Below are 26,190 nucleotides of genomic sequence, written 5' to 3'. Positions count from 1 at the left end.
TGCAGTGGGGCCTGAAGACGCGCATTTTGTAAGAGTTCCCCAGGCATTGTGATGCGTACCAAAGTCCAAAAGCTGCTGTTCCAATGAGAAGAAAATTGACCAGTATAACGGCTGCCCCACTGGATACTAGATATGTGAAACCAATTACTTCTGCACTTCTAACCTAACTCTGGAAACAGAAACTGGCCTATTCTACCAACAGCTGCTTTGAAGCAGCTATTCTGAATCACCAGCTTACAGGTCTGATGGATCACCTGGGAAGCTCTAAATATACTGATCCTGGAGTCTTACCCCTAAGGATTGATTAATTGGTATGAGTTGCAGTCTAAGACTGCATAGGTCTAGGATCTTAATATGGTAATTCTAACATGCAGGCAAGTCTGAGAACTGCTCTAACTTACCCTTCCCACCCAGTTCACTAATGCAGACTCCAAATACCACAAGCACCCAGAAGAGCCTTTACCCACCAGAGGCTCGGCCTGAGAGGTCATGGGCGAAGAAGGAAACAGACAGTGTGGTTCACATTGCAAGACTGGGATTTCTGAGGCTTGGAATCTGGTCAGAGAATGCATCCTAAAAGACCCAAGTCTCCGTCTCCCAGAAGTTGTAGGTGACTTGCTGACCGGGCATCCGTGTCCTCAGTGTATATGAGTCAAAAGAATAAGGCTGCAAAGAGGTCCCCAAGTTCTCTTCCAATTTTTATTCCAGCTCCACCATTTACCAGCTCTGCAACCTCAGCAAGTCAGGTAACCTCTTCAAGTCCCACTTTCCTCCTCTCTATGATGGGAATATCATTATTTAACACTTGCTCACTGAATCCTCACAACTGTATATGCAAAGCATTTAACATTGTTGCTGGCACACAGTAAAAGCTCCATCCATCTTAGCTGATGATAAAATAAGTCCTTCTCTGTTGCTTCATTCTTTTCCTTTTTGCCTTTAGAGGGGCTTGGATCCTTGATGCTATTCTGCGGATCTCAGATACTCTTCTAGGGCCCCCCTTTTCTTGCCAAGCTTGCCCACCTCTTTGGTCTTGAATTTTCTACCTAACTTTTCTGAGCCTCAGTTTTCATCTCCAAAGCGGGGGTATAAAGAAATACTACTCCTGCGTTTACTTTAAAAACCAATGAGCTAACCTATGTAGAGTGCCAAACACAAGACCTGCCACAGGATCACTCAAAAAAAAAAAAAAAAAGGATACTAGAGAAGGTGAAGAATGGTGGCTTCTCCCCCCTTGAATCAAGGTTCAGCCAACTCCATCTGCTCTGGCAGCCAAAGGGAAGAAAAGGTGTCTCCTAAAGGCTCTCGGGAAGCTGAAAATTCCAAATGTGGGGCCAGGGGGAGAGGCAGCCTTGCCTGCCTGCCACCCCTCCTGGGGTGATGCTGAAGAATGCTGACTCCAGCCTGGGCCCCTCTCACCGGCTCCCCATCCTCCTCCCTCCATTTAGCTCTGGCAATCCAATTCCCTTTCTTCCACCCGGAAATCGATGTTTAATTAACACATTATTGGAAAAATAAACACAGTCTTCATGGGACTGCAACGAAGCTAATGCAGCTCAGCTTGGGGGCCACAGACCATCCCCTGAGTGAGAGAAATCCTCTACTCCTATTCCCTGCTTCTCAACCAAGAAAAAAATTCCCCCTTCTCCCTGAAGTCCTCCAGCCGGGGAATCCCAGCTTCCCACCACTGTGTATCCTCCCTTCCAGTCTCTAGGCAGAGCGATCACCTGTCCCATCTAATCCTTGGTCCTCAGACACTGATACAGGGAAGGAAGGGAACCAGGTGTCATTGCATATATCACAGCTTCCCAGGTGGCTCAGATGGTAAAGAATCTGCCTGCAATGCAGGAGACCCAGGTTTGATCCCTAGGTGGGTAAGATCCCCTGGAGAAGGGCATGGCAATCCACTCCAGTGTTCTTGCTGGAGAATCCCATGGACAGAGGAGCCTGGTGGGCTACAGTCCATGGGGTCGCAAAGAGTTGGACATGACTGAGTGACTAACAGACGTCTGACATGATTACAGAAGGAGGTACCTCCTTTGGGACTTCTGCAAGGTGTGGACGGGCCCATCTCCCCCTTCCCTCCAGACTAGAACCAGCACTCATCCAGCTGAGAGTTCAGTGGCTGTCTTCCCCTGGCTGGAGGAGGGAGAAGACCCAGGGGTGGCTGAGCAGGAGATGGGCCCCAGATGCCCTCTTCAGCCCCCAGACTCAGGGGCTGATCTGAACACCTGAATTTCCTCCTCTGCCTCCCTTTTCAGACCTTCCAGCTCCCACCACTTCTGCTCCAGGGTTCAGCGTAGCAGGCAGGGCAAGGACTCCGAAACAGCAGGAATTCTGGGGTCAGACCCAAGCTTGGGTCAGAGGTCTGCGACTTCTCCCTGTGTGGTCCTAGACAAGCTATTTAACCCTCCTGATCAACAGCCTCCTTGTCAGACAAAAGAGGACATCACCCATTACAGGAAATGTGGCAGACCACGATGCTCTGCCAAGAGCAAGTGCTAGCTGATTGTCCACTCGCCAGAATCTCCCACTGGGGGCGAGCCCCACTGCCAGGGCCAGGACGAGTGTGGCCCATCAGGGATCAGGGCCCCAGAGCAAAGCAGAGCCAGACAGGGTGCAGGTTCTCTGCCTTCTGCCCACCCACCACCATCATACATCAAACAACACAGCCTCCCTCTGCAGCTCTCTCTTCTGACCAAGGTAACTGAGTCACCACAGGAAACAGAGTCTCTCAAGGCCGTCAGAAAGACCCCCAGCAGCCTCCCGTCCCTAAGCCATGTTAATGCCACTGAGCAGCAGCAGCATCTTCAGCAAGTCCCAGGGTTGTGATCCAACAGCCCAGCAAGCAGGTCAGCTCCCAGACTCAAGTTCTCAGACATGGAGGGGTGGGTGGGTGGACCAGAGGACTGGCCCACAGACGTGCAGTGACCCAGTGTGAATATCAGAGCATCGGAGGCAGGTCATTGGGTTTGAACGTGATCTTGTCACTTCCTTCCTGCATGACCTTGCCCATGTTATTTAACTTCTTTAGGGCTCAGTTTCTTTGTTTGTCTTACCAAAATGTCAAGAGTACCCATCTTACAACGTGGTGGAAAGGTTAACTGGAACAATGCATGTCAAGTGCTTAGCATAGTAACTGGCAAACAGCCAGGACTCAAACGCTGGCTAGCAGAAAGAGTTGTTGTAAGGGAGTTAGGTTAGTAGTCGTCATGTTGGTAGCAGGAGTAGTCAGGAGATTAAGGTCTTAATCCTTTAGAAACGGGGGACAAGAGGAAGTACCTCTGGGGGAAGGCTCTTCTCCTAGGCACCTTCTTGCCCTAATATTTGATTTCCCTTTCTGGCACACCTTTTCTTTATCTCAAGAACAGAAAGTGGGTGATGTCATCCCAAAGAAGGATGACCATATATTTTATCATCCAAACCAGGACACTTTTGAAAGCTAATATTACACTAGGACCAAGCCCTAAATGGGCCTGTCTCTACAAACCAGGGCAACCGGTCACCCCATCTCAAAGTCACACAAAAACAGCTTCCCATCCCGTCTCAAGGTCCTGGCAGAAGGTAAGGCTTCCCAGCTTCTCAGAGTCTACTTTGCTCTGGTCTCCCACTCCCCAGCCCCAAAATACACAAACAGAGAGACAGACAGACAGACACACACTGACACATGCAGGCCTAGGATGTCTAACCCCTTCCTGAATCGAGGTCAAGTCCAAGCCTAGGATTGGAGTACAGGGACTAATAAGAGCCCTTTCCCTTATTCCATGACCTCACACTCTCCAGCCAGCCTCTGGAAACAAAGACAAAACACAGCGAGGCTAGTGTCTGGCCCCACACCTCACTTTCTTGAGAAGCAAGGGCTTAGCAGTCTGGGAGAAGGTGACAAGCTGCCAGGTCTTCGGATCCAGACTTTGAATGGAGCCCCTGCTGCATCTGAGCTTGACCATGACGGGCAGAGCTACACGAGATTGAGGACCCAGAGCACCCCCACTGGGGCCTCTTCCTCCAGCACACTCAGGGCATGACCTTGACCCGCACCCAGCGACTCTAATGACCTTGGAGAACAGCCCCCAGCCTCCCCCTACTCTCCTTCCAGCTCTGCAGGAATAGTCAGCCCCCATTAAAGGCACACCTACTCCCTCTCACTTCACAAAGCCCACCCCACTCTGTCCAAGGAAGAAGGACAACTCAGAGGGCATCTCAGGCAGCCTCCAGCACCATTCTCTTTGAGAAAGAGCCTGTGTCCCATAGACCCAGCACGATGGTATAGAAAGAACACAGCCCGGACAGCCAAAAAACCTGGATTCCAGCTTTGTCTCTCCATCAGGCTTGGCATATGACTCTGGACAAGTCACTGAATCTCTCTAGGCCTCAGGTTTCTCATCTGTGTTGGAGAGTTCTGAATGAGATGATGGCTCATCTCCCTTCTACCTCTAATAGTATAACAGAAGGGTCATAAGCTTGGGCTCTGGGATAAGAAAGATTTGAGTTCAAATCCCTGATCTGCCATTTTACCTTCTTACTTCACCTGAGTCTCAGTCTCCTCCTCTGTCAAAGGCAGGGTTTCACAGCACAGTCATCGCTCAGTATCTGCGGGGTACTGATTCCAGGATCCCTCTCAGACACCAAAATCTGCGGATGATCAGGTTTCTTACATAAAATGATGCAGCATGGTTGGCCCTCCATCTCAGAGGATGCAGAGCCCACGAATACAGAGGGCTGACTATATACTGCACTGAGCTGTGCAGAAAATTAACAGAGATACTGAATGCAAAAAAAAAGAAGGAAGGAACTTTTACAGAACTTGGTATATATTAAGCACATCAGCTATGGTAGCCATATCACTACGATTACTGTTACTACAACTTGATGACAATAACCAACTAGCATTAGTGGGACCATGAAGGAGACAGCGTCACTCAGCCGGGCCTGGAAAAGACCTTTCTATCGGACTTGGACATTGCACATTGCAATCCCTCTAGCAGATCTGGACTTGCAGGCAGGGACAGCCAGAGGCAAAGTTCGGCTCTCCCAGAAGACAGGTTCCAAGCTTAGAACCCCCAACGCCAAATCCATATGGTTCTTTCTGCCAATCAACGAATATTTGCTGAGCACCTCCGACATGCCAGAAAATGTCCTAGGCACTGAGAACACTGCAACGAACCCAAAGAGACAGAGACCCTGACCTCATGGAGCCTGCTTCCATGGGGAAACAGACAAGATTACCTTAACACCCGGTGGGTATTGGAGCGTTAGGTGGTGAGTAGTTGATGAGAATTAAAGGCAGAAAAATGGGCTGGAAAGGGGCCAGGCAATCGGGGAGGGTGTTATTTCAGACGGCCCCTTAGGCGAGGCCTCTCGGAGGAGGACTCACTGGAGCAGAGCCCTGCAGAGCCCTGCCCAGGCCCGGGACTGCCACCTGTGGCCGGCCCAGTCACACCTCGCCATCTGCAGAGCAGCCAGGGGTGCCCTCCAGGGTCAGAGCTGCAGTGAGGCTTGGCGGTCCCTCCCCCAGCAGATAGGTGCTTGAGGGAGGCCGGGCCTGATGGCAGCAGGAACCGAGGCATCAGGCCTGCGAATTTCTAGGCAGTGAGCTTTGGAAAGGACACTTCGACTTTTGCAAGGCTCGCATCTACACTCAAGGCTGATACAAGGGGAACGCAGCAGGGGGATCCCAAGAGCCTTCTCCTCTGGGTGTCTGGCCCAAGAATCCACCCCCGAGTCATCATCCTACCCCTCATTTGTCCCCTTTCTCCGGCAATGACGTAACCCTTTCTCCCTAACGGCTCAAGGTCAGCCCTGGCAAGGGAGTGTGGACATAGGAAACGTCCGACAACCAGCATTTTGCTCCGAGGATTTTTTTTCTTCTCTCTCTTAGGAAAAATGTTTTCCCATCTCATATATAATTCCTAATAAAGAGAGACACACCTTTAGCCAAAGGAAAAGGGAAAATGGCGTCTGGTAGTCAAGGCAGCCGAAGCCCAGGAGCCTATGGGGTGGGGGCGGGGGTGCTCAGATGCCATCCCGGCCGAGGGCGACTGCAGCTCTCTGGGGCTGCAGCCTCCGCCGACAAGGCCGAGCCGCCCAAGGGTGGCTGGTGCCCAGGAGGGCAGGGCCGATCTCTGCGCTCTGTCCGGGGCTTCTGAGGTGGCGAGGGAAACCCTCAATTTCGCCCACCTCGTCCCTTGCCCCCCCCTACCCCGTCGGCATCCGCCCACCCGTCATCCACGATGATCACACCCACCCACGGGCTTGCTCCGGGGAGCCGGGCTGGCTCACGAGGCTTCCCGCCGGAGACGGAGCGCCTTCTCCCCCTCCAGTCTTCTCAACTCCCTGGAATACTCCATCGCCCTGTCTCCCCCACCGAACACCTCGGCTCTTTGCCGTCCTCCCCACGAGTGAGGGTCAGGGAGCGTCACCCCCACACCTCCCCAGAGCCAGGCGCACTGTCCGCATCCCACAAGCACACTCACGCAGCACAAACAGGCAGGCAGCCCCCCGCTCCAACCTCACGCACCATGTTGACAATCCAGGTTGTCCAATTGGAGGCACACGGGGCATTTGACAAAACACAAACACCCCTCCAGCGCCGCCCACCCCCACCCCAACCGCGAGGCCACACAAAGGCCACCCAGAAATTTAAGATCAGACATCATCCGGGAGAGTGAGAGCTGGGTAGGACAAAGACATCACTCCAGCCTCTCAACAAACCACGACAACCCTGGGAGATTCTGCCGTGCCCTCTGACTTGACACAGGCCACCGAGCAGAGCTGTGTGTTGGGGTGTGTGTGTGGGAGCATGCACATGTGTGTGTGGAGATGGGGGGGCAGGTATCTGTGTCTCTATTGTCCAGGCATCAAATCTCCCCAGAGGTAACCCAGTCCAGACTCCGCTTTCCCCGGGTAACCTTCCTCCAGTGTGCCGCAAACATATATTACACGGATGGTTAAATTGGATCATTATCACCGGGTGCTTATTTGGCAAAAGGGGAAAAAAAAACCCATTAATGTCATCTACCCCCATTCCAGTCCTCCTCCTATGAAGTCCCCTCCCCCAAAGAGTCTCCAACATGCTAATCCCATGAACTGCGACACACCACAGTATTGGGGAAAGCAGGATGGCGAGAAGAAAGCAGAGGGCGGTGTAGGGAGAAGACGGGGGTACCGTGACTGCGTTTCCCGTATGAAGACTGGTGGAGAGGAGCCATGGTGGAGGTAGGGGTGGGGAGAGCCGGAAAACCAAATGGAACCAAGCCCTCGATCGCCTGAGACTGTGGGAGTGTGTGTGTGTGTGTGTGTGTGTGTGTGTGCAAGAGCATGTGCAAAGTACGTGTGTAGATGTGCCGACTTAGCGCTCCTATCAGAAGGCTGCATCCGTGTGGCATGTAGGAAAGGCCATCGCACCACTGTTGTGTTGCAAAAAAAAAAAAAGAAAAGAGCCGCAGAGCCATCAGAATCAGAATTTTCTCATCCAGGCAGAAAGGACTCCAGGAAAGGGGGGAGGGGGTAAATAGGGGTAGGGGAGAGCGGGTGTGTGCAAATGGAAGCAAGAGAATGGCAGACCTGGGGGAGGATGGAGGGGACATTGGTGGTAGGGTGGAAAAAATTGCACGCACACAGAGACACAGACACACACACACGCACAATACCCAAACGCCAACCCCACCGCTCCACTGTGCATCCGAGACTGACAACCCGTCCCCCATCCCTCTGCTGCCTCTCTGAGCCCCCAAAGCTGATGCCGATGGGTTTCCGTATCTCAGTTTTGCAGCAGTGGGCTAATTACAACCAAGCCCCCTCACCAAATTAACCCCTCCCCTCCTTCTCCTTTTTTCTCTAAAAGACCAATTGAAGAATAATGTGTTTTTAGAGATAATGGATTTTTTTCCCCCTAGGAGCGAGAGAAAGGGGGATACAGGACAGAAATTCTGCCAACCGGTGACTTTCGAGCTCACCTCTGTCTCGCCTCATGTCCCCATTTGCTGTAGCATCTCATCTACCATTTTCCAACCATCCCCTTATCCCCCACCACCCAAAAGAAAAGACCTTCCTACCATGCACATCGACAAATACATCAACCGCCACCCAATCTCAGTAGCCGATCTCAAAACCCCAAGCCTCAAACCACCTCGATACATCCTTTCCCTTATATAAGCAGCAAATCATCAACATATTCAGTAGAAACGCAGCATTAAAATCAACCAGAAAAGGAGGCCAGCCCTCCGTCAACCCCCTAATAATGAATAACAGGGAGCTACCAGAGAAGCAAAGACGTAGTTGTCTCTCAAAATCCAGAATCCCTTTGATTTCTTGCCCCCCTCATCTTAGGAAGCAATTTTGGAAAATTATTATTTCACTAGAAAGGGCCGGAAAGCTCCAGAAAAGGGCATTCGCACAGTCCAGTTGTTTAAAAAAAGAAAAAATTAACCCAGCCCTGTTGCTCACTTTAATAGCTAACTTCCAGCGTCCAGCCTTTTCCCCCTCTTCCAGAAGGAAGACTGACTCGCCAGATGAACCCCAGGCTGCAGAAAATGGGCCAAGAGCCCTTACTCTCCACTCCCCAACCAAGGGGGGAAAAAATCAAACAATAGGAATGTCTCTGCACAACCAGCACCCATTTGAAATATCGTTCGCCCCAATATGACTTAGGCAGATTAAGCCAGAAGATTAAAAAAAAAAAGAAAAACCAGCCTTGCTATGTCTCTCCCTCTCTCCCCTCCATCCTTCAGCCACGTACCCAGTAGCCCTTAGGTAAACTTGCCCATCATAACCAGCAGGACCATTTTAACTTGAAAGGCGACGCAGAAGCCCTTGGACGATGAAGGGAGGCTCTACCCAGAACCGCAAATTCATAAAGGGCTAGTTCTTCGGGCTCCCCAGACCTAACCTCCAGGTGCCCCCAGATAGACTATCCTGGGTACTAAGTCACCCAGCACACTGGGAGTTCAAATTTCCATTGGAACCTTCATCACAAAGGCAAACGGTCATCTAACCCCCGAAACTACACAATCCCCCAGGTGTGACAAGGAGCATTGTTCTCCCTCCAGGGCCATCCACAGGACCCAGGGCAAAGGAAGAATTAAGAATGTTAGGGTGGATCATGGGGGTAAAAGCAAACCATCTCCCCAAGCGGGAATGACCGGAGCAAGACGGAAAATGACCGTTCCCCTTTTCCCAGTTCTCCTAGTTGGTCTGACTCTGTCTTGCTCCATCCTAGCCTAGCTCTCTCTGGGTGATCTCTGACCTTTGTATTTAAAGAAAAAAAAAATTTTTCTAATAATGATCAGGGAAGAGGAATCCTACTTTACCTAAACCCCAGTAATGGTTATCAAAAATATAATTTTCTCACTGCATGACGATATTTCTACATCCAAATCCAAAGAAGAATGCATTTAATGGAGGAAGGGAGAAATTTATTTTTTTTAACAAGTAATCACAGGGTAAGTCACCTGCAAAGCAGGCGAGCCCATAGGTTGGTATTACATCACTGGCCTAGGAAGGGATAGAGGGTGGGGGGGGGGGGGAGCAGATTTTTTTTCCCTTGTCATCAGGATGATGTTTCTAGAGCAGCTAAGTTTTCTGGTTAAAAAAGAGAGAGAGAGGGAAAGACCTAAAACTCTGGGAACAACACAATGCCTAGTAAAAAATACATCGAACCAGGCTTTAAGGTCACTGAGAGCTTGCAAAACCCACAGTGCTTACACAGAGTGGAAGTTTTCAGGCAAGCCTGCTACTAAATCATTAATATAAACAAATGGAAGGCAGAGGAGGAAGATTCCCTTGTAACTGATCCAAACAGGAGTGCGCACACACACACACACACACACTCCCTATTTCACCTTCTGTGAGTATGCCTACCTCCACAACAAAATAACAGGACTCCAGCCTGAATCTTCATACTCAAGATCTACCTCCTCACACCCCTTCCAAAAAATATCACACATGCACACACACACACACACACACACCCTTCAATTCCTCAACAGCTAGGGAAATCCCTGTCTCAATTCAATTTTGTCTTCTTGTGATCCTCAGAGCTTCCCTTCTTCTCTTTCTCGTTTGATCTAGCCCCTTCCCCAGAAAATAATAATAATAGGAGGGGGAGGTGGTCATAAAATGCAAAAAAAAAAAAAAAAGTACCTGCCCCAAATGAGGTGGTAGGTACACATCATTTCAGACTAACAATCCACACAAATAGAAGAAAGACTTTTCAAAAGATTAAAAATCTAAAACATTCTCTGACTTTTTCAACATCTGGAGCCAAAAGACCCAACTTCTAGGAGAAACTGAAGGAAAAGAAAGGCAGTTGAAAAGCCATTCCCATGGTCAGCCAAGGCTGTCCCATCCAGCCTTCAAAAAAAAAAAAAAAAAATCTAGGTTGGTCGCTCCCAACTGAAAACTTCTACCCTCTCAGGAGCAACCTCTTCCCCAGAACGAACAAGAAGCTTGAGTTGTTTCACACCCTGCCTGCCTTCCTCTCCCCCCCGGATCTTACCTTTCCAGTTGGACAGAAGATTTGGGGTCTGTCTGTCTGTCTGTCTGATGTTTAATCAACTGAGTTTGCTGGGTATGTTTCCTCTTTGGAGAGGCTCAAATTCCGGAATCTTTCTGTCTCCTTTTTTCTTTCTCTCTCTCTCTTTCTGGGAGGGAGTGGCGGGGAAGAAGGGAGTGGGTGTTGGAGGTGCAAAAAGCAGGTCCTTGGTGGCTGGAGATGCTGGCGGCTGCGAGAGGGGAGGACACGCTCGCCTCTCCCTCTCAGTGAGTTGCATGCAAGAGGAGATGTGTAGGGCTTCGCTCTGAGCCTGAGACTGCCGGAGCAGCCCAGGAATTTCACGCACTCCAGAGCCGGCCCCTCCCTCTCCCACACAGACCCCAGCATTTAAAGAGACAGGCGGGCTGCCTGGTTCCGGGCTCCGCCACCTCCTCCCCGACTGTTTCGCAAACAGCTGAGAAGATCTCATCAGGGAGGGGCACTCTGCAGCCCCCTGCAACGGGAAGACCATGTCAGGAGCTCATGTCTCCGCTCATCCCAGCCTAGGAAGGTTCTTCACTAGAGCTGGAGCGAGAATTGAAGACAAAAATCCCCATCTATGGCTTAATCTCCATTTACAGCTTCAGCAGACTAAGCCACTTCCTCACTGCTGAAGATGCACGTGTCTCACTGCAGACTGAGGGAGTGGAGAAGACCCTGACCCACCAGTGTGCCTCAGTTTCCCCCAAGCAGTTGTTCTTCCTTGCAAAGTCATGGCAACCTCTGTGTCTCTGATGGGGGTTAGGGCTTTAAGTAGGACACCAAGCCATTTCTCCTGCAAGCCCTCTGAAAGCTTGCTTAGGACAAGGCATAGAGCGAGGGACAGGGGACAGAGAAAGGAAGGGGACCAATGGGGCTTCCCCCCTCTTCAAGGGCTCCTGCTGGCAAGGCAGACAGAGGCACAGCCCAGCCCGTCCTCAGGGGCAGCAAGCTAAAAGAGACGGGGGCAAGAAGAATCAGGCTTGGTGGTGGGTCAGGAGGGTGGCTCCCTCTAGCATCCTGAACTCAGAGCCTAGACATTTCCACAGCGCCCCCATGCCCTTCAGTATCCATCACCAGTTTTGCCAAACTAGGCCGTGTCTGTGGCAACATTTCCCCAGTAGAGTCTAAACGAGAGATGACGGTCGGTGGCCCCAGACACAAGGTTTCGTTCATCATCAGGCCCTGGTACCCGGCAGTGGGATAATAGCCGCCCGCCTCTTCTCCAGCCTCCCCTTTCTAAGGTCTGCATAGTGCATGGTCCTTCAGGCTAGCACCAATGGCCGGGATAGACGCTAGAGCTGTTGAACACTCACCACGTGCCAATCCATGGGTCATCTCATTGAGTCCAGGGAGGTTGGTGCCCGTTGACTGTTGAGGTCCATCTTACAGTTGAGGAAATCAAAGATTTAGAGAGGGTCCCCCATGGTCACCAAGCAGGACATAACCAAAATGAAGGTGTATGGACTCCAGAGCCTGTCTGCTCACCTTCACTTTCCACTGCCTCCCTTCCATGGAGGATAGTAGTTCTTATACTTCTGCCCTTTCCTGGACATCCTTTATCCCAGCAAACTTGCTAGCACGTGTGCTGAGCATTGTTCTCACAGCAAACCTAACAAGTAGGTCAAGTCTCCTGCCCCAAGGAGTCTTCTATGCTTTGGTGGAAGACAGAGGTGCATTCTTATAAAGCAAGGGGGAAATAGCAATCATGAAAGCAAGGTAAGGTAGGCTCTATGAGATTGTCAAGAAGCAAATGATAAAATTGTTTTGGAGATGGAGATTATCAAGGCAAGCTTGATAGACTAAAGTGACCTTTGGGCTGGGCTTAAATGGACACATGCAATTCCAGCATTACCGGTCTACATTTCCATCTGTTTTAACTTTTAGATAATAATGTCATTGGTTATGTTTCCATGGGTCCCCGATCTTCAATACCTCCATGGAACCCAGCACTTAATAGGAACATAAACATGTCTTAACTGATTAGGTTCATGCATGACCCCTCACCTTTCACCAGTTTACGCTGGACCTGGACTGCCCCGTCTCTGATCTATTCCCCCTTGCCTAAACTTCCCTGAGGGCTGCACCTTGTTTGTTTCCAGAATATGGAAGGGAATTTCAGAGGGCGCAGTGCATGGGATTGGGCAAGCTGTCTAGAGCTCCTGGGGGAACAACAGTGTAAAGGGATCACCATGATCCAGCAGGACCCTGGAAACAGCCAGGGCAGCTGTAGACTCAGCCCTGGGAACACCAGGAAGAGGTCTGAGGGGCCCCGCGGAGTATGAGGGTAGAAGCCCAAAGGCAGAGCCTGAGAACTCAGCCCAGCAGAGGTCGGCTCCCACGGGACACCTCCAGCCAACACCAGCTTGGGAAGGACACGCCCTCACGAAGTCCACTGCACGTCACAGGACAACTAGGGTTAGAACACACACCTGGATTCCAGCCCCAACTTGACCACTTTGTGACTCGAATTGTTTTTTCTTTCCTAAGTCACAGTGTCTTCACCTGCAAAACGCTGACGATGCCTATACTTGCTTCATAGGACTGTTTCAAGAATTAAGCGACAAAACACACCCAGAACACCTGCCCCACAGAAATGCTGAGCGAGGGCCTGCTTGGCCCAGGGGTCTGCCTCTGCCCCTGTGTGGAATTATTAACTTTGGACTGCCCCCTATAGTTAGCATTCCCTTATTTCATCATTTCATGCTTAATATTTCAGCTTCTGGGAGGTCGTAGGTACTACCATTTACTTGTTTTTAGCCCTTTTGCTCAGAGAAGGCAATGGCACCCCACTCCAGTGGGAAAACCCCATGGATGGAGGAGCCTGGTGGGCTGCAGTCCATGAAGTCGCTAAGAGTCGGACACGACTGAGCGACTTCACTTTCACTTTTCACTTTCCTGCATTGGAGAAGGCAATGGCACCCCACTCCAGTGCTCTTGCCTGGAGAATCCCAGGGACGGGGGAGCCTGGTGGGCTGCCGTCTATGGGGTCGAGCAGAGTCGGACACGACTGAAGCGACTCAGCAGCAGCGGCAGCCCTTTTGCTTCTTCCCTACTTTACCCTGTGTACCTTGCATAAACTTGTTATCACTCTATTCCCTTTAGTAGTTTCTTGGGCTTCTCGGGTGTTATTTATCTTTCAATTACTCTGGTGTATCCTTTTAGTCTGCCTTTTATAATGAGATCTTTGGGCTCATTTTACTCCATTCCTCTACAGCATCTTAGCTAACTACCACTCTGCTCATTCTCAGTGATCCAGCAACCCCTCAGATAGCTCCAGATTTATGAGGATGGATACATATGAAAGAGCAGAGAACAACCGCAATACAGACGATAAGACATGTGACGCAACCACAGGCAAAAAGCAACATCAGGCGTTTGCCCACATGACGGAGCCGAGGCAGCGATGGTACTGATTGTTTTTTTTAGTTTTACTTACTTATTTGACTGCACAGGAGTCTTAGTTGGGACATTAAGTATCTTTAGTTGCGGCATGTGGGACCTTGTTCCCTGGCTAGGGATTGAACCCAGATTCCCTGCATCGCCCTTCGTGTGGCTGTGAGGCTGCTGCCTTGACTCCCAGTTCAGGAGGGGAACAAAATGGAACAGGAACTCTTCCAGTTTTTCTCCAATGCACCAGACTAACACTTTCAGGATGGAACAAAGAAGAATTTTATCACCAATCAAAGGAATAAATTGCCCATGACATTCTTGGGGGAAAAAAATCAAGTTGATAGAATGATGCTGCTGCTGCTACTGCTAAGTCGCTTCAGTCATGTCCGACTCTGCTCGACCCCATAGACGGCAGCCCACCAGGCTCCCCCGTCCCTGGGATTCTCCAGGCAAGAACACTGGAGTGGGTTGCCATTTCCTTCTCCAATGCATGAAAGTGAAAAGTGAAAGTGAAGTCGCTCAGTCATGTCCGACTCTTAGCGACCCCGTGGACTGCAGCCCACCAGGCTCCTCCATCCATGGGATTCTCCAGGCAAGAGTACTGGAGTGGGGTGCCATTGCCTTCTCCTAAGATGATGATGATAATGACAACAATATTAAACAGTCACCACCACAACGTCTGGCCCTCTGCGTGGCCCTGCAATAAGCCAATGCCAAGATGCTGTAAAAAGCATGTCTGGGTTGAAGTCCCAGCTGCAGCACTGGCTGGCCACGAGACCTTGGCTGCTTTACTAACAGTTCAACCCTCAGCTTTCTCACCTGTGAAATGGGAATAACCATGATGCCATCCTCAAACATTTACTGTGACAATTATATCAAAAGCACCTGTCATAGTAAATGGCACTTGGAAGGTCCACAGAGTATGTGTTATCACCATCAGAGTGAGATTTAAAATACTCCATATCTGAGATAATATGGCAGTAGCCAATCACCTCAGAGGCCAGCCATGAGCAACTGGTTTGATCCTAACAGGACATACCAGCTATCAGTCCTGAACATTAGCATTATTTCCACCCACCAGGTACTAAGGTGAGCACTGGGCATGCACTATCTCATTTAATTTTCACAGCGCGTTGGCTTTATTATGTTATCTATTGAAATACATGCAATTGCATATTTGCAAATAAGACTGTGCCTATAAAATCAGTTCTAGGTAAAAGACTTAACATATACCTTCCTACTGCCCTAATGACTCTTGGCATGTGAATTTCAGGTTGCTTTGTCTGGGGGTTTTTTGCCTTCATTATATAGTTCTTTCTTTTACTTAATGATTCTCTCAATAGTCTTTGGAAAGCAAGGATAATGGTCAATGATCTCAGTTTCTTCATCCATCAGATAGGTAGGCACAAACACTATCCTCTCTTTCTGAGTCTCCATCACTCCACCCTAACCAAGCCTGGGAAAACCAAAGGCTTCTCAAGCCAAGACTAAGTCACACAAATTGGACGTCAGACACTTCTGCTAATCCCCAGCCAGCACTTCAAGGTCTCAGGTCTCAGGTCCCCATTTGCCTTGCTCTTGAGCAGATTTCAAATTCAGCCTCCAATGATATTGGCTTGAAGCAGTTTGTCCAACATCCCCTTGCAAACCTCGCTTGCCCTGTTCTCTCCTCTCCTCCCTCAAGAGCTGTGCTGCATTGCTGCCTCCTGGAGTTTATTTGACTTTCTATCACCCACGTGATGAGGTTTCCAGTGTTATTAATAAGTGACTGCTTATTAATTAGTATTATTAGACATGCGTTATGCAGCACAGACAGTAACACAGCGTATCCAAGAAGAGAAGTTATACAGAAAGAGGTGAACCTGCAGCCCAGCAAGAGGACACAGGGCCAGCACGGAGTCCAGTGGAGTCAAGAGGAACCCTTCCCAAATCGGAAAGCCGAGCACCTGGGGTGGAGAACCGCTTGTCATGGGAGGGAGGGAGAGCACGTGAATGTGAGGTTCACAGCGTGTGAGGACACAAGCCCAACGGGCAGCCTGAGCATTCAGGCCCTGAGGGGGCCAGTTCCTATGGAACCTTCCTAACTCCAGGCATCCCTTCCACCGGGGTATCAGCCATTGCCACCCCTGCCAGCCCAGCCCCGACAAGGCTGCTGGAAAGGCCAGCTCCCAGAAGGGCAAAAAGTCTCTAACTTCCAGCTCCAGTCTACTCTCATTTTCTTTTCTGGCTTATTCCATGGAAATAAAATATTCTCAGGCACCTGCAGCAGTGGAAGCCTCTCAGCCATTTCCCCGAATTCAGCAGCCCACCACTAGCTGAGAGGAACCCTCCCTCGGGACAGGGCTGCCAGCACCAGCCTGGGGAGATCCCAGCTGGGATGTGGAATGGCACACCTGGGCTGTGTCCTTCTTTCCCCTGAGCACCCCGGAGCCAGCAACCTGGCTAGATCCACGGCAACAGAACATCTCAACCAAAAACTTCACAAGAGAAAAACTAGAAGGAAACTCTTTCCTCCCACACTGATCATTTTCAGAGCAGTTCTAGAATTTCCTGCTTGGGGATCACATTTTAACATGGGCCGGGTATATTTGGAGTGTTTAATGGGGTTGAATGTTTGAGTGGCAGGGAGTTACCTATTAATACTTGATGGCTGCTTTGAAAAAATCATCATTTGCTCCATTTATGATGGAAGTTCTTGTGTGTTTTAAACTTCATTCCTCCCACCAGATAGATATGAGCAGACAGCTGGCACAGCCACTTTTAGATGAAGTGTCGAGAGGGCAGGACCCACAATTCAGCGTGGTGTAGTGGCAAAGGGTGTGAACTCCAGCTGCACACGACACAGGCTGGAATCCCACTCTACCGCCTGCAAGCCACAGGACCGTGGGTAAGATGCTTGACCCTTCTGCACCTCTGTTTCCCTTTCTATGTAATAGCAACAAGATAGACCTGCCTCATGGAGTCTGCAGGAGGGTTAAATGAGCTAATATTTTTAAAGTACTCAAACAGTGGTAGTCATGGTGTAGAGGTTATATAAAAGTTAATCAAGTAAAAAATAAAACAACTTCCCATGGGCGCTGCTTCCCAGGTTGTGCTTCAGTCACTAAATCGTGTCCGACTCTTGCAACCCTATGGACAGTAGCCCACCCGGCTCCTCTGTCCATGGGATTTTCCAGGTAAGAATACTGGAGCTACCAAGGGACAAATGTGTGTGCGCTTAGTCATTCAGTTGTGTCCGATTCTTTTCGACCCCATGGAGCTTCCACCAGGCTCCTCTGTCCATGGAAGTTTCCAGGCAAGAATACTGGGGTAGGTTGCCATTTCCTACTCCAGGGGATCTCCCCCACCCAGGGATCGAACCTGCATCTCCTGAATTGGCAGGTGGATTCTTTACCACTAGTGCCACCTGGGGAGCCCTAACTTCCCAGGAGGCCCTTGATAAAAGCTTCACAACAATGGCAGTGGTGATGTGCTGCTTCTGGAATATCTCAGGATCGTGGGCAGGAAAGATATCCCTTCTGCTATCATTCCTGGAGGGTCAGTCGGTCCCAGTTCTGATGCCTGTTGCCCCATGTCCTTCCCCAGCCCCTGCTTCCCATCCTATCTCCCTCTCCCTCTGCTGGACAGTGTTCATATCATCCCTGCCCCCTTCAACTGTGCAGCGGCTCAGCCTAAGAGCAGGCAGGGGCGGCAGCGCCAACACTGAGGATTTTGTGGAATCCAAAGCACGCCCCATCCCCATCTTCATCCCCGGCAACCATTCTCTCTGACCCACGCACTAGAACTATTTTTAAACAATATACTTTTGCCCGGTTGTGGAGGGGAAAAAAAAAAAAAGAAAAGAAAGAAAGAAACACCCTCCCCAGGATTCAAGCTGAAGATGGAATGATTGCCAAATGCTAACAGCTTTTCAAACAGGACGCAGTTAAAAATACGTCTGAAATGGTTTTAACTCAAATTCAAAAAATAGCTTAACCGACTGGGGAGCTGTAGGCAGTGGGGGCTGGGGAAGCTGAAGAGGCAACGGGATTCCCTTCGGAGGGGCCTAAGGCAAACCTTGCCACAGGGACACAGGGCGGATGCCTGGTTTCTTTTTCCATGTGAATTAAATCTTTTGAAAACACAGACCAGATCTCCAGGGAAAGCAGTGACACCAGAATGCTTGTTGTGGCTCCACAAGAGGAGATATTCCTGATATGAGCCAGAGCGCCGAAGAATTGATGCTTTTGAACTGTGGTGTTGGAGAAGACTCTTGAGAGTCCCTTAGACTGCTAGGAGATCCAACCAGTCCATTTTAAAGGAGATCAGCCCTGGGATTTCTTTAGAAGGAATGATGCTAAAGCTGAAACTCCAGTACTCTGGCCACCTCATTCGAAGAGCTGACTCATTGGAAAAGGCTCTGATGCTGGGAGGGATTGGGGGCAAGAGGAGAAGGGGACGACAGAGGATGAGATGGCTGGATGGCATCACTGACTCGATGGACATGAGTCTGAGTGAACTCCGGGAGTTGGTGATGGACAGGGAGGCCTGGCATGCTACGATTCATGGGGTCGCAAAGAGTCGGACACGACTGAGCGACTGATCTGATCTGATCTGATGTGTCTTCCTGGACCTTCACTACTGTACGTGTGATTGCAGCTGCACCAGTGTTGCCTCTGAGTGGGTCAGCAATGAGAATCTCAGTCCCCGCCCTGACTCCAATCCCTGCAGACCTGCTCAGTCAGAATTTGCACTTCAAAAAAAGAAGAATCTGCACTTCAACAAGATGCCCAGGTGATTCAAACTCAAATTCAAGGATCACAGGTGCTACCTTGGACTCTATCATGGCACCTTAACCCTAAAAAGGGTTGGGTTAGAAATATTTCTCCCCATTTATATGAGGAAACTGAGACCCAAGGAGGGACTCATCTAAGGTCACCAGCTGAGTCAGTCTAACCCTATCATTTAGAGTTCCATGCCCTCCCGTAGGACTTAAAGTTCCAAATTAGGCTTCATCATCAGACCTAGTCAAGGACAGCAGAGAATTTCCATTGCTTTCTTTCTAGGTGTAGAGGACCTAGAATGTAAAACATCCTCTTAAAGCAGTATTTCTCCAAGTAGTTTCAGTAGGTTGCTATACCTATCAGACACTCTGTGAAAAAGACTATATTGTCAAATATGATCAGAAAATCCGTAATGTTCATTAATATATTTAGGTCTCTGAGAAGTAGTTCAGAAGAGAAACTTGCTTAACATTGTTTAATACAGTGTTTCCCAAAGTTATTCTACCACAAACTCCTTTTTTTTTCCATACAGGAAACCTATTAATATGAATAGCATCATATTCAGAGAAATACTTGTTGGGATTCACTGCCTTTTACTATTTAATCACCTGCTCAATCAGTCTGCAGGAAAGCATAAAATTTCATGGTATTTCATGAAGATGGGTGCAGGAGGAAGACTTCCTTTTATAACATTCCCCCAGATGTCATCAACCTGTGACTGATCACCTTCCACAGCAAGGAGCTCACTACACACAAAGCAACCCAACTCACTCCTATATTTAGAAACATGAAGTGAAGTGAAGTCGCTCAGTCGTGTCTGACTCTTTTCGACACCATGGACTGTAGCCTACCAGGCTCCATCCATGGGATTTTCCAGGCAAGAATACTGGAGTGGGTTGCCATTTCCTTCTCCAGAGGATCTTCCCAACCCAGGGATAGAACCCGCGTCTCCCGCATTGCAGGCAGATGCTTTACTGTCTGAGCCACCAGGGAAGCCCATTTAGAAACATAACCTAAGGCCAAATCCTCCTTCTCACAACATCCTGAGCAACAATTGCTTAAATTTTATCTTCAGCACCAGTGTGCACAGGGATTTGATCCTTGTTTCTTATAGTTATCCTTCACACACAACTCTAGTAGTGATAAACTAATACGTCATTTCTGTCTTCTATAGTCCAGGTTCAAATATTTCTCAGAATCACAGAATTTAGAGCTTAAAAGTATTTACTTAAAATCTTTTACCTAACGCAATCTTTTACCTAACCCCATAACACTTATTACCTAACCCAATCTTTTCATCTTACAGATGAGAAAACCGTGCCCAAGAATGACTTGCCCAAGATCAAGCAGGCAGGGGAAACTTAACCTGGGAGACTGGATTTGAGTGTAACAGAGGGCTTGTGTTCTTTTTTGGTACAAGGGCTTCAGAAAGCTCCTCACCAGGAGCTCCTGGGTGTTTGAGGTTCATGTCTAGCCTCCAAGGCTCATCATAGAGAATCACACAGCCTCCCACATCTTTCCTCCTGGTACCCCCGTCAGATGCCACATTGGGGGCCAGATGAGTCACCGAGCTCACCCAGCGTAGGGAGCGTGTTCCAGCCTCTCCCCTCCTGGAGTAGCCGAGCTGGGACTGTTCTTCACCCCACACTGCCTCCTCACCACTAATGCCATCTGCACCCTCCTTCTCAAGGATCACCATCTGCTTTCCTGATACCACTCAGCCGCCCCCAGCACTTTGCTTGGTTTTCTAACCCACCGCTTGGGCCACCCTCCTTGCAACTTGTGATTTCCCTTCTCTGTTCTCTTTCCACAGTCCTCATCCACTCATGCTTCGCCCCTTCAGCCCACAGCTTTGAGAGCTTGCATGCTTACAGTCTGCTTTCTTGATCTCTCATGTCAAGCCCGCACTAACCTAGAAATTCCTTCACAGCCCATTGCTTAGGCTAGGATTTGCTTTGAAGCTATATATGTCTGATGAATAAGTGAATGAGGCTTTTACTTTCTGCCCCTTTTCTGTGCCCACCTGGCCTCCCATGTTCTTGAACACCATCACATAAAGCCCTCTTGCCCCTCTTTCTACAAGTATATTCCCTTCCTACAAAGAAGTTAGGGGCTGGGAACACACTAGGGGTTAATTAAATGCAAAGGGATAGTACTAGGTCACTAAAAAATATTTCTGAAGATGACTGCTGCTCCATTACTCACTGGAAAGGAGGGCAGTGATCACATCTATATAACCATATGCATAGCATTTTAAAGTTCTCAATAAATACATGATAAACTATTTCTTTTAAGTTTGGGCATATGAAGCCCATAAAGATTTCCACTTGTTTTAGTATCTATTCTATGCCAGACATTCCACATATTATCTCATTTAATACTTGGGGGACTCCTATAAGGCTGGAAAAAGAGATTCAGGGAAGCAATTCTGATCTAGGGCATTCTGGTTTCCATACCTGTGTACTTCCCTTTCTTCTCTGCACCCCCAAAGGTATTGACCCAAAGAGCCAAACCCCAGATCCTTCATTTTAATAGAGATTTTCTATTTTCTTCCTCTCTGTTCTAATCAGTAGTTCTCCCCTTCTCTGACACTCCCTTTCCCTGTCTACAGCTCCTTGAGAAGACCCTCCTACCCTTTTCATTCTTTACTCCTTATTGGATATGTGGCAAATACAGGTGTTAGGAAACAAAAGTTTTTTACCAAAGGTTTCTCTGGAAGGAAACTAGAACCCTGTGTGAAGGGTAAGTGTGAAAAACAGATTTCAGTGATTAATACCCTATACACACTGGAGGTGAAAATAGATTTTAGGCAATTGTTGACTAAGAAAATCCCAAAATGTAAAAATTTGTCATGTAACTATGGGGACCAGGGAATCAACCTCTCCCCTCTCCAAATGCTCTGATGCATCAGCCTCTAAATTCTGGATTAACTGGTTCAAGTCTTCTCTCTGCTTTGCAGCCTCTGATAGTAAGTTGGCCCTATCAATGCCAAACACTGGGAAGAAAATTAAAAGTCTAGAAAATCAACCAAATTTGGGTAAATCACCTCAGAAGCATTGAAATATATCGATAGCTGCACATTTTTAGTTTTTGAAGATTAACTCTCCATTTAGCTCTTCCATGTTCCATCACCTTTTCTCTAATTTATCTTCTAATTCATGTAACAAGTGTAGGTCACTTCAAAAACCGATGACCCCCACCTCCTCTTAGTACTACCGCTTAGGTCTGAAGCACATGAAGACCATGTTGTGGGGATGGACAAAGTGGGGGGCTGAGGAGAGAAGGTACCCCTTTTACTTCCTGGAAAAGTCAAGAAAAAAATGCTCATAGGCCAAGCTAACTACCTCAGTCTCCTAAATCACACCCCATCTTCCTTCATGCCAATCTTCAGTGTGAATTAACACGAACAGCAACTCTACTGGAAGGGGAGACACACCAGGCTTACAAATAAAGCTCCCAACACCTCTTTGCTTTGTGTTCCAGGAGCTGGTGACCCTTGCTGATCAGAAGTGGTTCTCCATTTAGGTCTCTTTTTTTAAGCTGTGTGTTGACTTTTTTCCTTTTAAATTTGTGCTTGCAAATTTCTCCTCATACACGGGACTTTATTAACTCTCTCCCTTTCTCTGGATTCTCCTCCAAGAGGCCACCATATTATTCTTGGGCATGGATTTGTTTACTGATCATGTCATATTCCAATTAGAAAGAATACAGTAGTAAGAAAGACAAACAAATCTCCTGTCTTCATGTACCTTATATTCTAGTAGGGATGAGGAATAGAAAATAATAGAGCACACAAATACATGAGACACTTTCAAAGAGTGAAAACTAGTGGGAAAGAAAAGTAAAATCAAAGAATTTTATAAAAGTGGCTAGGGGAAACTAGAGTGTTTTAGACTGGATGGTCAGGGAAGGCTTTTCTGAAAAAATTTTTGTCTGACTCTTGATTGATAAGAAGTATTCCATCATGAATGAATTTTTTTTTTTTCAGAGTGATAGGACAAATATTACTTGGTAAAATTCCAGCTAAAAAGTAAGTAAAATTTCAGAAATGACATTAAGGTGCATCATACTTAGAAGTCAATCTATAGAAAGAGGTGGGAGGCCTTTATTAGAGGAAGGACATGACAGCAGGGGAAAATCAAGTCACCCAAATATTTTTCTGACCTCAGGGAACATGTAACCACTTCCCAGGAAGTTGTAAGCTTCAGGTTTTTATAGCACAGTGATTAAGGGAATGGACTCTAGAAGCAGACTACTCTCAAATCTTGCAATTTACCATCTCTGTGACCTTTAGCATGTTATATAACTTCTCTGTGCTCCACTTTTCTGATTTATAAAATACTTATAATAAGGGTGTCTACTTCAAAATGTTGTTGTGATAGTTAAACAATTAAATATATGTAAAGCACTCATAACAAGTCACAGAATATAGTATGTGCTGTGTAAGTATTGTCATCATATTGCCAGGTGCATCCTTTTATGAACACCCATGCACATGTCAGCATCAGGCATGCTCCCTGCACACTTATCAGGGCAGTCAGTACAGAGATCCCTGTGCAAACTGAGGGATTCAGATCCCAGCAGGAAGCTGATTCCAGTCTAAAGATACTTTCTTTCTTTCTTTTTTTAACAAAGTCAGAGATGGAGATTTAGATTCATATAGACTTGTAGAGGCCTCTGATTCCTTTAGAACCTACTCAAGTCACACAATAATTCATAGAAGCACAAAAGGAGCCCCAACATTCCCATGACTTTTCCCCAGGTTTCTTCTTGGTTCTAACCACCACCTGAAGTCCAGAGTTGTCAGTTGCCATATATCAGTACTTGTTAGGGGGGTAGGCAGACTTTCTGGAGTCACAGCTCACCTAATTCCTGTGTGATCTATAAGTCTGTCCTAGGCTCAACATCTAGCACATTGTCTAGCATATAAAAGGTTCACCCACAATATTTGTGGAATAAGTGAATTTTGGTTCTTTCATTGTGTTTTGTGCTTCAGGTGGACAATAACATACACCCTATAATTAATATAAGCATCTGCCTTTTTCTCACCACCACTAGGAAGAAAGCTAAATAAATGAAGCATTCTAAAAACAGTCAGTTGACACCATAAAATAAGAGAAATGTGAAAGTAGTAGTTTTTAGGGTGGAAATTCGTTCAGCAAGTCCTCAAATGCTTGCTACTCTAGTTTTATCTCAGCCCTCCCATGGGGCAATCATTATTACAGCTGTTTGTGGACAGTTTCTCCTCAAATTCCCTTACAAAAGTATATTGCTCTCAGGACCACGGAGAGCTCCCAACAGCATCCCTCCTGGCTGCCTCAGTTTTGTCAGCACCACGGAGAGCTCCCAACAGCATCCCTCCAGGCTGCCTCAGATTTCTCAGCACTACGGAGAGCTCCCAGGCTGTTCGGCCATTGTGAGGGACCTGACTTTTCACAGTCCCTGAAAACTCCACCAGGAATTGCAGACTGATGACCCCTAGTAAACCACCTCCACTGCAATTCAAATATTGGAATGGGGCAAAAGGCGACTGGGGTAAAAAGTGCCCCAAAGTCAAAGAAATAGCCAAATAATCCACTATCCAGCGGTATGGCTCAGGGTGGGCCTGAAGACAACTGACTAATGATTACAGCTACTTTGTGCCAGATCGGCATTTTTATTTCCCTTTCCCCCTCCTCACTACCAAAGTTAAATGCCCAAGGTGAATTCAAAACCCGCAGTCCAAACTGTGATCGGATCAACGCGGCTGCAACCAGACAAAACTGATCTTATCTGAATGGTGACTTTATCCACTTTGGAGAGCAGAACGCATTACAATAATAAGGAGCGACAGAGTGGGAGGAAGAACAATCACAGCAGAGCCAGGGAAGAATTCACTTTACCATCATTTTGGAGGATTAATTCTAAGTTTTCCTCCTATAAATGTCATTTTTCACTTCAGCAGGAGGTCTGGGGTCTGAAATTATTCTAGCCAACTTCCAGAATGCATCGCTTTGCACCTGATTTGCAATCCATTTCTGCTACCTCCTACCACGTTCAATGATGTTTAATGGTCACTTGGTCCCCTACATTCTCCACCATGCTGCTGTGAGGAGGTACACACACTGGAGGCCAGGTAGAAGAATACAGGTGTTTGGGTAAGAAAATAGTATGTGCGATTACAGGCACAAAAAAGCATACACATTCTCACAAAGAATAGAGTTGTATGGCTGCAAGAGGAAGAGGGAAAGGAAAATGTGTAGAAACAAATGTGTGTGTTTAAATAATGTATCATATCTAGACCTAGACCGTCTAGGTCTCTCACCCACTCACTAGTTTAAGCAAGAGGATTATGTTATTACCTGGATAGTATTTCCAGTCTCATCTCCTTAGCAGCCCCCTAAATTCTAGCCACACTGGATCAACTGCCTTTTCTCAGACTTGCGACATACGTATACACCTCCGTGTTTTTACTCACACTGTCCCCTCCTCCAAAAATTCCCTCCTGACTCCTTTCTCCTCGCTACCTCCCCACCCAATTAAAATCATACTCACACTTCAAGGCCCAGATCAAAGGCCACCTCTTCCAAGACCCTAACCCCTGTCTCTCACACAATTCACTTTTTCACGTTTGTCTTCACAACAGGCTATTTTAAACTTATATCAGAGCTATTTTCTTGCATATCTCTCTCCCCCTCTAAACTGTAAACTCCTTGAGAGCAGGAGTCTTTTTTATCTTTGTATTCATGCCAGTACCTGTTTCTTGATCACAGGTACAACATAATACATTTGAGTACATGCATGATTAAACAAAATTAACAATATAAAGCACAACCCAGAATATCTTCCTCAGTCACTTTTTACTGGATGTTTGTACTATAAATAACTTGGGAATAGCCAAGTCTTTCCAGGTACTGATTTTCCCCAACCAGCTTAGCAACTGGGAGAGGCAGGGAGAATTGACCTGAAGACTCTAGCGTGCCTGGCTAGGCCTATATCTACAATCCCCGACAATGACCATGATAGAGCATACCTCAGTGACTCTTACTTGTGTGACTGGTGACATCTCTCCCACTGATGGTCAGACACTACTTTTAACCCCAAGGTGCTAACTTAAAATTTCCTACCCTAGCAGACTTTACTGAACTTAATTTCTAGACTTTTAAGAGTTACAGTCTCTGATGTTACAAGTTCTAGCTTTCTCCCCAAAATTCATACTTTTCCCTACCAACTCTCTCCTACCCCACCAAACCCCAGGTCCTGGACCCGTCAAAGCACCTCTGTGCTGAGTGCTCATGCATCAGCTCAGAGTATGTGTGAGTGTGGACATGAACACGACTAAACACAGCAGCGTGTGTATTGTTGTTTACATTCAGCATCACTCTGTGTGCCATTATACAAAGGTGGGAGCATACTCCCACTTGGAACAGGGCATTTCTCAACTCCTCACAGGAAGAATGTTGATAAATTTGATGTCAGAGAAATGCCTCCCCTGCCTTTCTCATAAACCTCCTGTGCGTGCTTAGTCACTCCATCATGTCTGAC

At 47.8% G+C, this 26,190-nt stretch overlaps 1 protein-coding gene across 9 annotated transcripts in view; it reads right to left on the bottom strand.

The window, feature by feature from the left end:
• The window catches only part of NRXN3 (neurexin 3), a 1,815,083-nt gene extending 1,804,163 nt beyond the window's left edge, over positions 1 to 10,920 (bottom strand). For 3 of the 9 annotated variants that reach the window (XM_059890632.1, XM_059890630.1, XM_059890631.1), the window contains exon 1: positions 10,496 to 10,914. The gene's annotated coding sequence lies outside the window, so the exon portion shown is untranslated. Of the gene's footprint in view, positions 1 to 10,495 lie in introns of all 9 variants that reach the window. The other 6 variants (XM_024997815.2, XM_059890629.1, XM_059890636.1 and 3 more) reach the window with 5 other exon arrangements.
• Between the last annotated feature and the right edge of the window lie 15,270 nt (positions 10,921 to 26,190).

Source organism: Bos taurus, chromosome 10 (assembly GCF_002263795.3).
Source record: "Bos taurus isolate L1 Dominette 01449 registration number 42190680 breed Hereford chromosome 10, ARS-UCD2.0, whole genome shotgun sequence".
NCBI classification, from domain to species: domain Eukaryota; kingdom Metazoa; phylum Chordata; class Mammalia; order Artiodactyla; family Bovidae; genus Bos; species Bos taurus.
This window is presented reverse-complemented; position numbering and strand designations above follow the sequence as displayed.